Below are 11,182 nucleotides of genomic sequence, written 5' to 3'. Positions count from 1 at the left end.
GACCTGCGTTTTCCTACAGGGTCCACCCACTTGACTGCAGTTGATTGGTCTCATGCTTGGCACCCGACTTAAATCAGGCCAGAGATCTTTCCCCGGTTTCTGTACATTGGCCTGGTGAGGGCATATTAGTTACTCAGTGATGGCGTGTTTCACAAAATGTCAAATGAAAATGTGTTTCTAGGTTTCCTGCTGTGTGGAAGAAGTCAGTCCATAGTTGATTTATAGTTTGAATAAAGCTGATACACAGAAAAGTACAGATCGATCCATTAGTTTGATTGCTCGATTCCTGATTTTTAACACAACAATCCCTTGCCACTCCCCATGACTGTCTCCAAAACAATAGCAACATTGTCCAATAGATGTATAATGTGAGCCGCAGATATGAAATTTCCTAGTAGACATATTAAAAAAGTACAAAGACACAGGTGAGCTTAATTTCAACAGTATATTTTATTTAACCAAATGTGACAAAAATTTATTTCAAATTGTAATCAATATAAAATATTGCTATATTATGCACGGTACATTTCTGTTTTCATACTAAGTTCTCAAATATTGATGTGCATTTTACCCTTGTAGCACATCTCAGTCTAGAAGAGTCACATTTCAAATGCTCAGTATCCACGTGTGGGGCTGCTTTCTTGTGTATGCTAAATTCAGTTGGTTTCTCACAGCATCTCATTGAATTGCGGAACTGCAGTTAAGAGAAGTAATAAATGTTGTCTTCCTCCTTTTGTTTCTTATGAAAAGATAATCTCAGTTTGTGTTGCTTTATGCCATGGCAAGCATGATATTATGCGATGATGATGGCTTACAGTATTTTGATACCTTGAAAAGGATCTACTGTAACTTTGTAGTCAAATTCACTCCTTTCTTTCTTATCATAATACATACTTCCTTGAAACAGAGTTTAAGACAGATGTAATGACAGTTTTAGTTCATTCGCCCATTCATTAAAAGAAAAAAAAAACCCCACAGGCTTATTAAAGCCCCCCGAGGAAGTGTCCTTCTGTGTAGTTTACTTCTGTATACGTATTGCCCAGAGCAATGCCTAACCTGAGAAGACTTTCAATAAATATTGGTTGAATGAATGCACTGGTTACTGTCAATAAACGGCTCAGTTAGACATTCAAAGGGCAAATAAGATACCACTTTTGAGCACATACTCTGTGCTACGCTGTATGTGAAGTTTGTAATATATGTTGCAGATGTAACTCTTATAAAAATCCTGTGAAAAATGAGGTATTATCCTCATTTTGCAGATAAGAAAACTGAGACCCAAAAGGAAGTTAATGTTTCCCAAGCTCACGTAGTCAAATGGCAGAGTTGGGATTGACTTCAGAGTTGTCTTGATCCCAAAGCTTCCTCTCTTACTCATGCATTAGTTTCCTAAGGATGCTGTACAAAGGGCCACAAACTGTTGTTGTGGCTTAAAACAACAGAATTGTATTCTTCCATAGTTCTGGGGGCTGGAGATTTGAAATCAAGGGCCGTGCTGCATCTGAAACATACACAGGAAGATCCTTCCTTGTCTCGTCTAGCTTCTGGTATCTGCTGCAGTCCTTGGCATTCCTTGGCTTAGAGTAGATGTAGGGGATATATTCCTCCAATCTCTGCATCCACCGTCCTTGGTGTTCTTCACTCTGTGTTGTCTGTCTCCTCTTCTTACGGACCCCAGTCATATTGGATTAAGCGCCCACCCTCTGTCAACATGACCTCATCCTAACTAATTACATTTGCAGTAACACTATTTTGAAATAAGGTCTCATTTTGATGTCCTGGAGATTAGGGCTTCAGTATCTCTTTATTGGGGAACAGAGTTCTATCATAACAGTTACCATATTTGTATTTGTCAAACACGGTTATTTATGAAGCACTTAGAAAGCTCAAAGCACTGGGCTTGCTTGCTGATACAGGAATCCAAAAAAGTATAATGTACTCTTCCTTTAATCTGGTTGGGAGGAAGAGATGTATTTGCATAAAAATAAGTGTCCGTGATAGGTAGTTTTAGATATGTTGAGTTTGAGATAATGTTGAGTTTGAGTTTAGATATGTTGAGTTTGAGAGTTTTAGATATGTTGAGTTTGAGTTGAGTTTGACATACTCTCCACGTATGTCAGAGAGATATCTTGAAAAAGTTCAGAGATAAAGCCCTAGATCTTCTAGGGGAAGACGAGGCTGGAAACTGAGATTGGGGGTGATAGGCATAGAAGGGAGGGGAACAGTGGGAATTGGTGGTGACTATCAGGAAAATCAGAGCAGAATCCACTCATAAAGGAGAGGGGCCACCCACCGTGCAGATATGTTCCGACAGGGCGAATGCTGTGAGAGAGCAAAAGAGAACGAGGAGGAGAAAAGGCTACGGAATATTGGAATCAGAATATTTGCGGGGACTCATGATACATGGTTTCAGTGGAGTAGGAGGGGCGGGAACTTGGTTGCAGTTTGCGTTGAGGTTGATACGGGGGAAAGCTGGGTTTCAATCCAGGTTTCCTCCTAAGGGGCTGCTGCATGATTTCTGGGGTCAGGGAAGTGCACGCTGGCCTTCTAAAATCTCAACTGTAAGTTGACTGATGAATTTTTCAAGTGTTTACTGAGTGCCTGTTACGTGCGAGGCATTGTTTTCATTGGTGAGGCTATAGCAGGAAAGAAGGAAGGCATGATTCGTGCCACCATAGCACTTCTGTTCCAGAGGGGGAGATCGAAAATGAGCAAGCAGCTGAGTACATACACAGTGTAGTTTTCCATGCCGCTAAGGGCAGTGGGGGAAAAGAAAACAGTGGGAAGTCTGAGAGCAACAGTGGAGACGAGGGAGAGATAATGAGCTAAGATTAAAAATTTCCAATTAGGACTTAATACAACACGTACACTTAGTTCTGGCTCTGCCATGCATGCTGGTATTATGGAAAATGCTGGCCAAATTCAGAAGACTAATTTTGTAATTTTGGCCAGTTCATTTTTTCTGTGTCTCGTGGAGGAATTGAAAGACTAGGAACTAAACTCTGGGTCCCTTCTAGCTCTGTTACAACCACTGGATCATAGTATTACAGCTATTCAAACTCTTTTGATGTCAAGCATAAATGTGATACACGTGTCTTTCTTTCGCGTCCTAGTCCAGAAGTGGTTTTGAAAATATAGACATTGGCAATTTGTGATAAAGTAAAATAATTGCTGTGCTTTAAATATAAATGATTATCAGTTTGAATATATAAAAATACAGGGTGAGAAGAATTCTCGAATTTAAACACTACCTGTAGGTTATAAGCTGTGGCATAATGTGAGGAAAGAATAAAAGTCATCAGGAAGTAACTCCTTTTAAAAGATAATTGTTGTATGTTTTTCCATGGATTGAGAAAGGGTGATACACTGACTCGAAAGCCATGGCAGCTTCTGTTATGATTCATAAAAGGATGTCTGTTTATCAAGAGTACAGGGGAGGGCCCTTTAAAACTCAGTATTATGGGGTATCTGTCTAAGAAAAGAATCACAGTGTTGTTCCATTTCAAATACCCATGGTTTTCTGGGTTTGGAGGATTATTTTGTAATCAGGAACATTTGTTCTTTTGGGAAAAAAAAAAAACCTGGCCAGAAAATATGTTAAGAAAAATAAAGCCATTACTTGATTTTTGTGTCTAAAGCATAATAAATGACGCCCAAATATTCTGTTTTGTGTCTCCTCATGTTTTAAAGTTCTGATATAAATGGAAGGCTTGAAAACACCATCTCCAGCATAGATGGTGATGCTCTGAGGGGGATGGAGGGAGGTAAGTCAGCCAGCCAGCTGCTCTGTCCCGGTGCACTGGAGAGGACTGAGCCAGACGGTGTGCCAGGAGCAACCCCCCCCCCCCCCCGCCATTCCCCAAATCCTTCAAAAGAACACGTTCTCCTATGACAGTGCCAGGAAAATAAGGTCAATGTGCCTCTAAATAAATTACAAAGGCCCTTACTGTGTAGCAGACAGCCAGGCCTGCAGGGGCCATGCTGGGGTCTGAGTTAGCACCACATGTGCTGTCTCTGTGGGAGAACCGCCATCCCTCCTTCACCGTGGTGGGAACGGGAAGGCGGCCGCTGCTGTGCCTCCACTGCCATCTTTGCTGACAAGATGCAGAGTGACGGTGCCCTGCAGCTTCATCAATTGAGAAAGGCGTAGGAAATTGGCAGCTACCCTAATGGCAAGAATGTTTACTTCTCCGCCTGACTCCTTTTGGAAATGAACAAGAGAATAGGATGATGTGTGCCTCATTCTCTGTCTTAAATGGTCAAATGCGTCTTCTCTATTGACCTGTTGATTATGTTGGTTATGCCTCCCTTGATTGCCCGGGACTCTAGTGATAGGCGTCATAAAAACAGATAAAACGTGTAGCGGGGACAGCAAGCACCCATTCGCAGAGCTGAGGCTGAACAGTCCAAAGTACCAAACAGATCGCATTTGACTTTGTAGTAAGGTTTTATGTGTAATCATGACAGATGTTCAGGGAGATTATCCTTTTCCATCTCCACCCTGCTTCCCTGCAACTAGCGTATGTGTATGACTTGCTCTAAAATAGCCTCTCTTTTATAAACAGATGAAGCTGGAGGCCGTCATCAGTACCAAGTCTCAACATTCTACTTATCAAGCATTTGTTTTCTCAACAGAAGAAGTGCCTTTCTTTTAGGCCGGTAGCAGGCGGCCCTGCAAGTCCCGTTTTGGCATTTTATGCCAAGCGCTACCTGGTGCTGACCAGAGGCAACTTTAAAGCGACTCTAACTTTCAGAGCTTGTCCCCTGTAACAGTTGCATTCTGGATGGTAAAGATAGTTTGATATGTATTTACTCAGTTGCTAATCTCCATTTAGGGGTTTAAAAGTGCACAGGCTCCTTGCTCTGCTTCACATTTAGGGATTGACTGTACCACATGCCTTCTCTAGACTTACTTGGTTAACTCTAGCACTTTCCACCCCCCCAAAAAAGTTGTCAATTCCAAGTGATGGTTGAAAAGCTTTCTGTTTGACACAGACATTTGACAGTCAGATTGTGACACCTTGTAACACCATCTGATGCCACATATGAACTTCTCTAAGATTGGAAACAAGCAAGGAACCTGGGCACAAGAATCTCTCTTAAAATTTTTTCAAAGCAGGGAGATGGTATGATCTAGTATGAACCAGTAAATAATGTATTTAATCTCTTTCTTTCTTGCGTTGTTTCTCATTCATTTCAGAAACTTCACTATTTCCTGGCATTTTCTCATGATTTGCTTGATTTTCCAAGTCGGTGAAAAGGTATGCTTAGGAAGGCACACACATATAAGTATTAAAATTGTCCTCTGCAGAAGCACTTAAGATAGAAAGCAAAACAACAACAACAAACTAGGCCATTGAAACAGAAGGAAAGCTTTTACAGTCTCGGTGCAGACCTTAGGGTACATAGGAAGCTAATTAAAGGCATCTCATTGCGGGCAATCACTCGAAACACAATGGCCAACGGAACAGAGTATACGGTAGAGCCCTCATCAGTGGTCTGAGTTGCACCCTCATTGCCGTTTAAGTGCCACACTGTACAAGTTTCTAAACTGTGAGTGAGGTTAGAAATCCTTAGCCTGGAAATACACAGTTGTACAGGACAGTAAAATCATCCATATCAGCCTTTCCCATTGCAGCTGCAGAAGGCATAAAGCCTTAGTGACGGAAGGATCTGAACAAAGCCACACAACAAACTAACGACTGGAAACTAGACCTCAAACTTTCTTAAAAATTATTTCTTCTTCCAGGTACCAAAGGAAGTGATTCCCAGAGGACTTTCTTGTTTCGTTTTTGTTTTTTGGAGGTTCCAGGACCATGCCATACTACATACGACATTTTCTGAACTGATTAATTGGGTAAAACAAGGGATCCACACAAACCTATTTTCATTAGTCATTCATTTCTCCATGAAATCCCTTTACTTTTTTTTTTTTTACTTATCTGTATCATAAAGTCTCATGGTTCTAATTCTATGTATAATCAAGCCATCAGTTTTAAATTGACCTCTGAGACTTCTGTACTGCACCTTATAGTCTAAAGATACTGTCTTTCCTGGGTTTGGGGGAGACAGAAGAATTCGATGCTGTATACCCTATCCTCAAGAAGCTTATAATTAATTTTGAAAAATGAGCAATCTGTGGGAAAACAATGAATCAATAATCCAGGATGACCTAGAACACACTGTTGGAAGCCTGGGAGGGCTTCAGAGAGGAGATGATTCAGGTAGATTGTAGAGAAAATGCATGACCTGAACGATTGTGGCTTTTTGTTACACAGCAGCAGATGACTAATTCTCTTCTTGGTATCAGTTGTGAATGGATTGGTTGCTACTCTTTTGGGTTATTTGTGTGTTGCACTCGGCCCCGTCACAATCTTGGAGGATCAAGGGCCAACTGAGGTCCTCACACCCCTTTCCAAAGAGCAGGGGGCTGTATTAGAAGTCCCTATTCTGTATGTTTTAGCTTTGTGTTTTCAGTGTTCCACCTCCAGTGACTGAGGCTGAAGTCTGGAACGACACTCCGTTTGGGGGCAGGGGAGCCTAGGGCATCTTAGCTTTAGGATCTGAGAATAAAGGCAAGTTTCTCCCTGCCAACAGTTAGCAGAAGAAGACATTCTGATGCCTTAATTATGAAATTAATAAGATGTCTGTCTCTTAAAATATTCTCCCTGTGAACTTAGCAGCTTTCACTACGTAAGCATCTATGAGACACCCCAAAACTCAAAGAACAGATGAATGCATTCAGCTCAATAGGCTTATTTATAAATTAGTAACTGAGAACTTCAGCTTTCATAACAAATTGGTAGAAAGTTATCTTATTTGGGAATTCAATTAAATATTCACCTGGTTAACCTCAAAAATTTTCTAAGGGAAAATGCAGGGAACTTAAATGCCAAATGTGGTAGCTTTCTGACTTTATGCTGGTATTAGTTTGTTAGCAGAATGAAGCTTGCTAGCTAGCGCTTTTCACTAAGAAGCCTGAAATATACTATGGGTTGTTTTTCCTATCCCTGAGTTTTTTTTTTTTCTTTTTTTTCCCAATTGCTCTCCTGAGAGAAAATTGAGCGTATGACAGGGAAGACAAGCATGAAACCTTTCATAATCCAGACTTGTGTTCTCAAGAGATTATCTTTGATATATGAGGCTACTCATTGAGTCTTTCCTGGAGTTTATTTATTTGACCACGTTCCCCCAGACTTAAATGCCTCCATTAATCAATACCTAGCTTTTTCACACTGAGTCTGCAGAGCTCATCAAGATGAGAAACTTTTAATTGAAAAAATTAAAAAAAAATTCCCAGGTATATACATAATCCTTGGAGAAATAGCAGATCCGTTCCTGGCCAATAACACATCCACGGACAGTTGAGATTTATTTTTGTCCCTGTTTTAGGATTATGGGTGGGATTGAGGTAAGAAGGAAAGGGTTTACTCAGGAACTTACCAATTTAAAGAAGCAAGGGTTCTTCAGGACTTTAAGGCAAGGGCAGAATTCATTCTTCGTTCACTGTCTCACTCATTCAGTGAACTCCTGGTATGTTCCAGGAGCTTGGGTTTAGGCTCTCATGTGAACAAAATTGCCTCTGTTGACAAGGAGCTGACAGCAGAAGGGGCTGAGATACACAAGACAATGGCCTATTCTTTTAACATTTATTCATTTTTGAGAGAGAGAGAGAGAGAGAGAGAGAGAGAGAGAGACAGACAGAGCATGAGCTGGGGAGGGGCAGAGAGAGTGGGAGACACAGAATCTGAAGCAGGCTCCAGGCTCTGAGCTGTCAGCACAGAACCCGAAGCAGGGCTTGAACTCACGGACCGTGAGATCATGACCTGAACTGAAGTTGGGTGCTTAACCGACTGACCTACCCAGGTGCCCTGACAATGGCCTATGCTAATAGAGCTTGATACAACTCACAGTGAGGATAGGTTTAGGGACGTCAAGCACCATGTGTAAGGAAAGACTTTGTGTTATGAAAAGGAATACAGACAAAGCCAAAGAAGCCTCCTAAATGATTCATAGGACTATGAAACTCTTCTGTGAAATAGACTGTCTGTAGGCCACACAGAGTACATACATGTCCTGGATCAGTGATGCTGGAAGAAGTGCAGGTAGGCTTAAGGAATGAAGCAGAAGTGAATGGGATGAGAAGGAAAGGCCTAAAGCACTCTTCTTGGTAATAAGAATGCCATTTTTCATGCCACTTTTTCTTTCTATATCTTGTATAGTCTAATTTTTATTTTGTTTTCAAAATAAAGTGGATTTTAAAGTAGTGGACATAGCATGCATTTTGATGTTGCAACACCTATAGAGGAATATGTCGTTCATTCATTTATTCAGTATTTATTGAGCACCTACCATGCACCATTGGGACTTACAAGTAGAAAGAATACAGGTACCGTTTGATAGTAGGGAGATATTTTGGTTCTTAAAACCATGACGGATGATAATGTATATGTTTATATGTATTCCTAAATATATGTTTCTGACGATGACTTTTTTTGATGTGTCAACTTATTAGGTAGGCTAAACTATGGGGATAAAGGAGAGGGCAGCAGTATTTTGTAGCATACACATACTTTCTTCCACTAATTCGATGAAACACTAATCTGGGTGTTTCTGTGAAGAGACATTGCAGGTGTAATGAAAGTTCCTGAAGAGTTGACCCTAAACTATGGAGATTATCCTTGGCTAGGCCAGACCTCATCAGATAAGCCCTTAAAAGGGACTGAACTCTTCCTAGAAAAAGAGAGTCCTGACATCACTGAGTCTACAGTTGCTTTCCCTTTCCTGGATCTGCCCTTCCCTGCCTGTGACGGCAGCTTTGGCCTGTACCGGGAGGGCTCCAGCTTGCCTGTGCCCTTCTCTTCCTGCCTGCATGCCCACAGATCTCAGAAATGCTTAGCCAGGCTCTCCAATTGTGTAAGCCAATTCCTTAAAATAAATCTCTTTCTCCCCGTCTCTATATGTATATATGTGTGTATGTGTGTGTGTGTGTGTGTGTGTGTGTGTGTGTGTAACTCCTGTTGGAGAAGTTGATGTGGTTGACCTTTGACAGATACACTGGGATTTAAAAATAATCCTGTCACCCCACTTTACATGTGTTTTACGCTGAGAACAATTATCATTGCTTGTGAAATTAGGAAGATGTTATTTATCAATCTATGCAAAAATCACCCATATATACTTCATGAGGTCTGGTTGGCCCCTAATTCATCATCTTTACCTAGTATCTTTGGTTAAATTGTGAAAGGCAGCTGGCCACAGAGTGGATTGCCCATGTGCTTCCCTGTTTGTGCTTGTCGCTTTCCCTGGCTCTGTTCTGGAATGGTGGTCTTTCCAGCTGGCTGGATGGGAGAGCAGCACCCTGCCAATCTCTGCTGGAACATGTTAAAACAACATTGCATATAACGTAATTTAGTAGGGATGACTGAAGACTTAATGCCTTTGCTAGCTGGAGTCAAGTCTGGAAGTTGAGCCTAGAAGCTTCATCTTTGTATTTTTAAAGAAGAGAAAATAAAATTTTATGGAAAACTTTGGACTCTTTGTTGCAATCCTTTTGATTTCATCAAAATACAGAAAATTCCTCAAGCTTACTTGAATGAATTTTGTATGGTTTTTGTTCATTTATTCATTGTAAAAGAATTGAATGTTTTTTTAAAAAAAGGGACGCCTGAGTGGCTTAGTCGGTTAAGTGTCTGACTTTGGCTCAGGTCATGATCTCACAGTCTGTGAGTTCGAGCCCCACGGTGGGCTCTGTGGTGACAGCTTAGAGCCTGGAGCCTGCTTCGGATTCTGTGTCTCCCTCCCTCTCTGCCCCTGCCCTGCTCATGCTCTGTTTCTCTCTCTCTCTCTCTCTCTCTCTCTCTCTCTCTCTCTCTCTCAAAAATAAATAAACCTTAAAAAAATACTTAAAAAAAAGACATAGTATAAGAAAGGAATTAAGAACTACCCATAATTCCACCACAGGTAAGAATGGTTGTGACCACATTTTTGCTTTTTTTCCCTGTGCATCTTGAAATCATCCTTTCCCTGCTCTGCTCTGGTGTGTGTCACAGGCAACTGAACCCTGCCAGCTCCTCCACTGATTGCCTTGCCAAATGATTTCTTCTAGTTTCAGCCAAAGGAAGGCCCCTGGTGGGCAGGTGGGAGGAAGGAGAAACTTGGGCTATTTCTTGCCATTCTCCTCTATAAAATTGTCAGTGTCTCTAGCAGTGGTTCCAGAGAGCCCTGCCCTCTATGGTGTTCTTGCAGGGAAACCCCTGCTTTTATTCTAGATCCTCTGGAACAGCCCTGCTCCTGAGATCTGATAACAACTTTTTTTTTTTTTAATTTATTTCTGCCTGAGGTGTTGTAGTAACCTCCTGATGTTGATTTTTCTCTAGTTGTCCTTTCTGTTCTTCCCATACCTTAATTAATTGGTGCCCACAAATGAAATTCTTCTATTAAACAGCCTGACAAAGGTACACATTTCTTGGCAGTCCTCTAATAAACCCATTTACTTTATTAACATATTGCAAATGCTTTTCCATGGGCATATGTTGTAAGACCTACATCATTTTTTTTTATCATCTTTATTGAGGAGTAATTTACATACAGTAACATTCACCAGTTTTAAGTGTGCAACTTGATAAGTTTTGGCGGACAGATACAGATATGTAACTACCACCACCACACTCATGAGATAAACATTTGCATTACTCTTCAAATTCCCTTGTGCTCTTGGACAACTCTCTCTCCCTATTCCAGCGTCTTGCAACTACTGACCTTTCCATCATTATGGTTTTGCGTTTTTAGAAAAGATTTCACGTAAATGGAATCATACAAGATGTCTTTTGTGCCTGGCTTCTTTCATTTTGCTTAATGGTTTTGAGATTAATCACTGGTGTTGTGTGCATCCAGTATTCCTTTTAATTGATGAGTGATGCTCCATTGTAGAAATAGATGGCAGTTTGCTTTTCATTCACTGGTTGTAGGCTGTTTGGCTTATTTCCAGTTTTTTGCTCTCCCATCAGTAAGGCTTCTGTGAACATTAGAGTACAAGTTTTGTTGTAGACATATGTTTCGTTTATTTTGGGCAACTGATTAAGAGTGGGATCTTTGGGTCTTACAGTAATTATAAGTTTAACATGATGAGAAACTGCCACTGTTTTCCAAAGTGTCTGTACCATTTTGTATTCCTACCAGT

Source organism: Prionailurus viverrinus, chromosome D3 (assembly GCF_022837055.1).
Source record: "Prionailurus viverrinus isolate Anna chromosome D3, UM_Priviv_1.0, whole genome shotgun sequence".
Lineage (NCBI taxonomy): Eukaryota > Metazoa > Chordata > Mammalia > Carnivora > Felidae > Prionailurus > Prionailurus viverrinus.
This window is presented reverse-complemented; position numbering follows the sequence as displayed.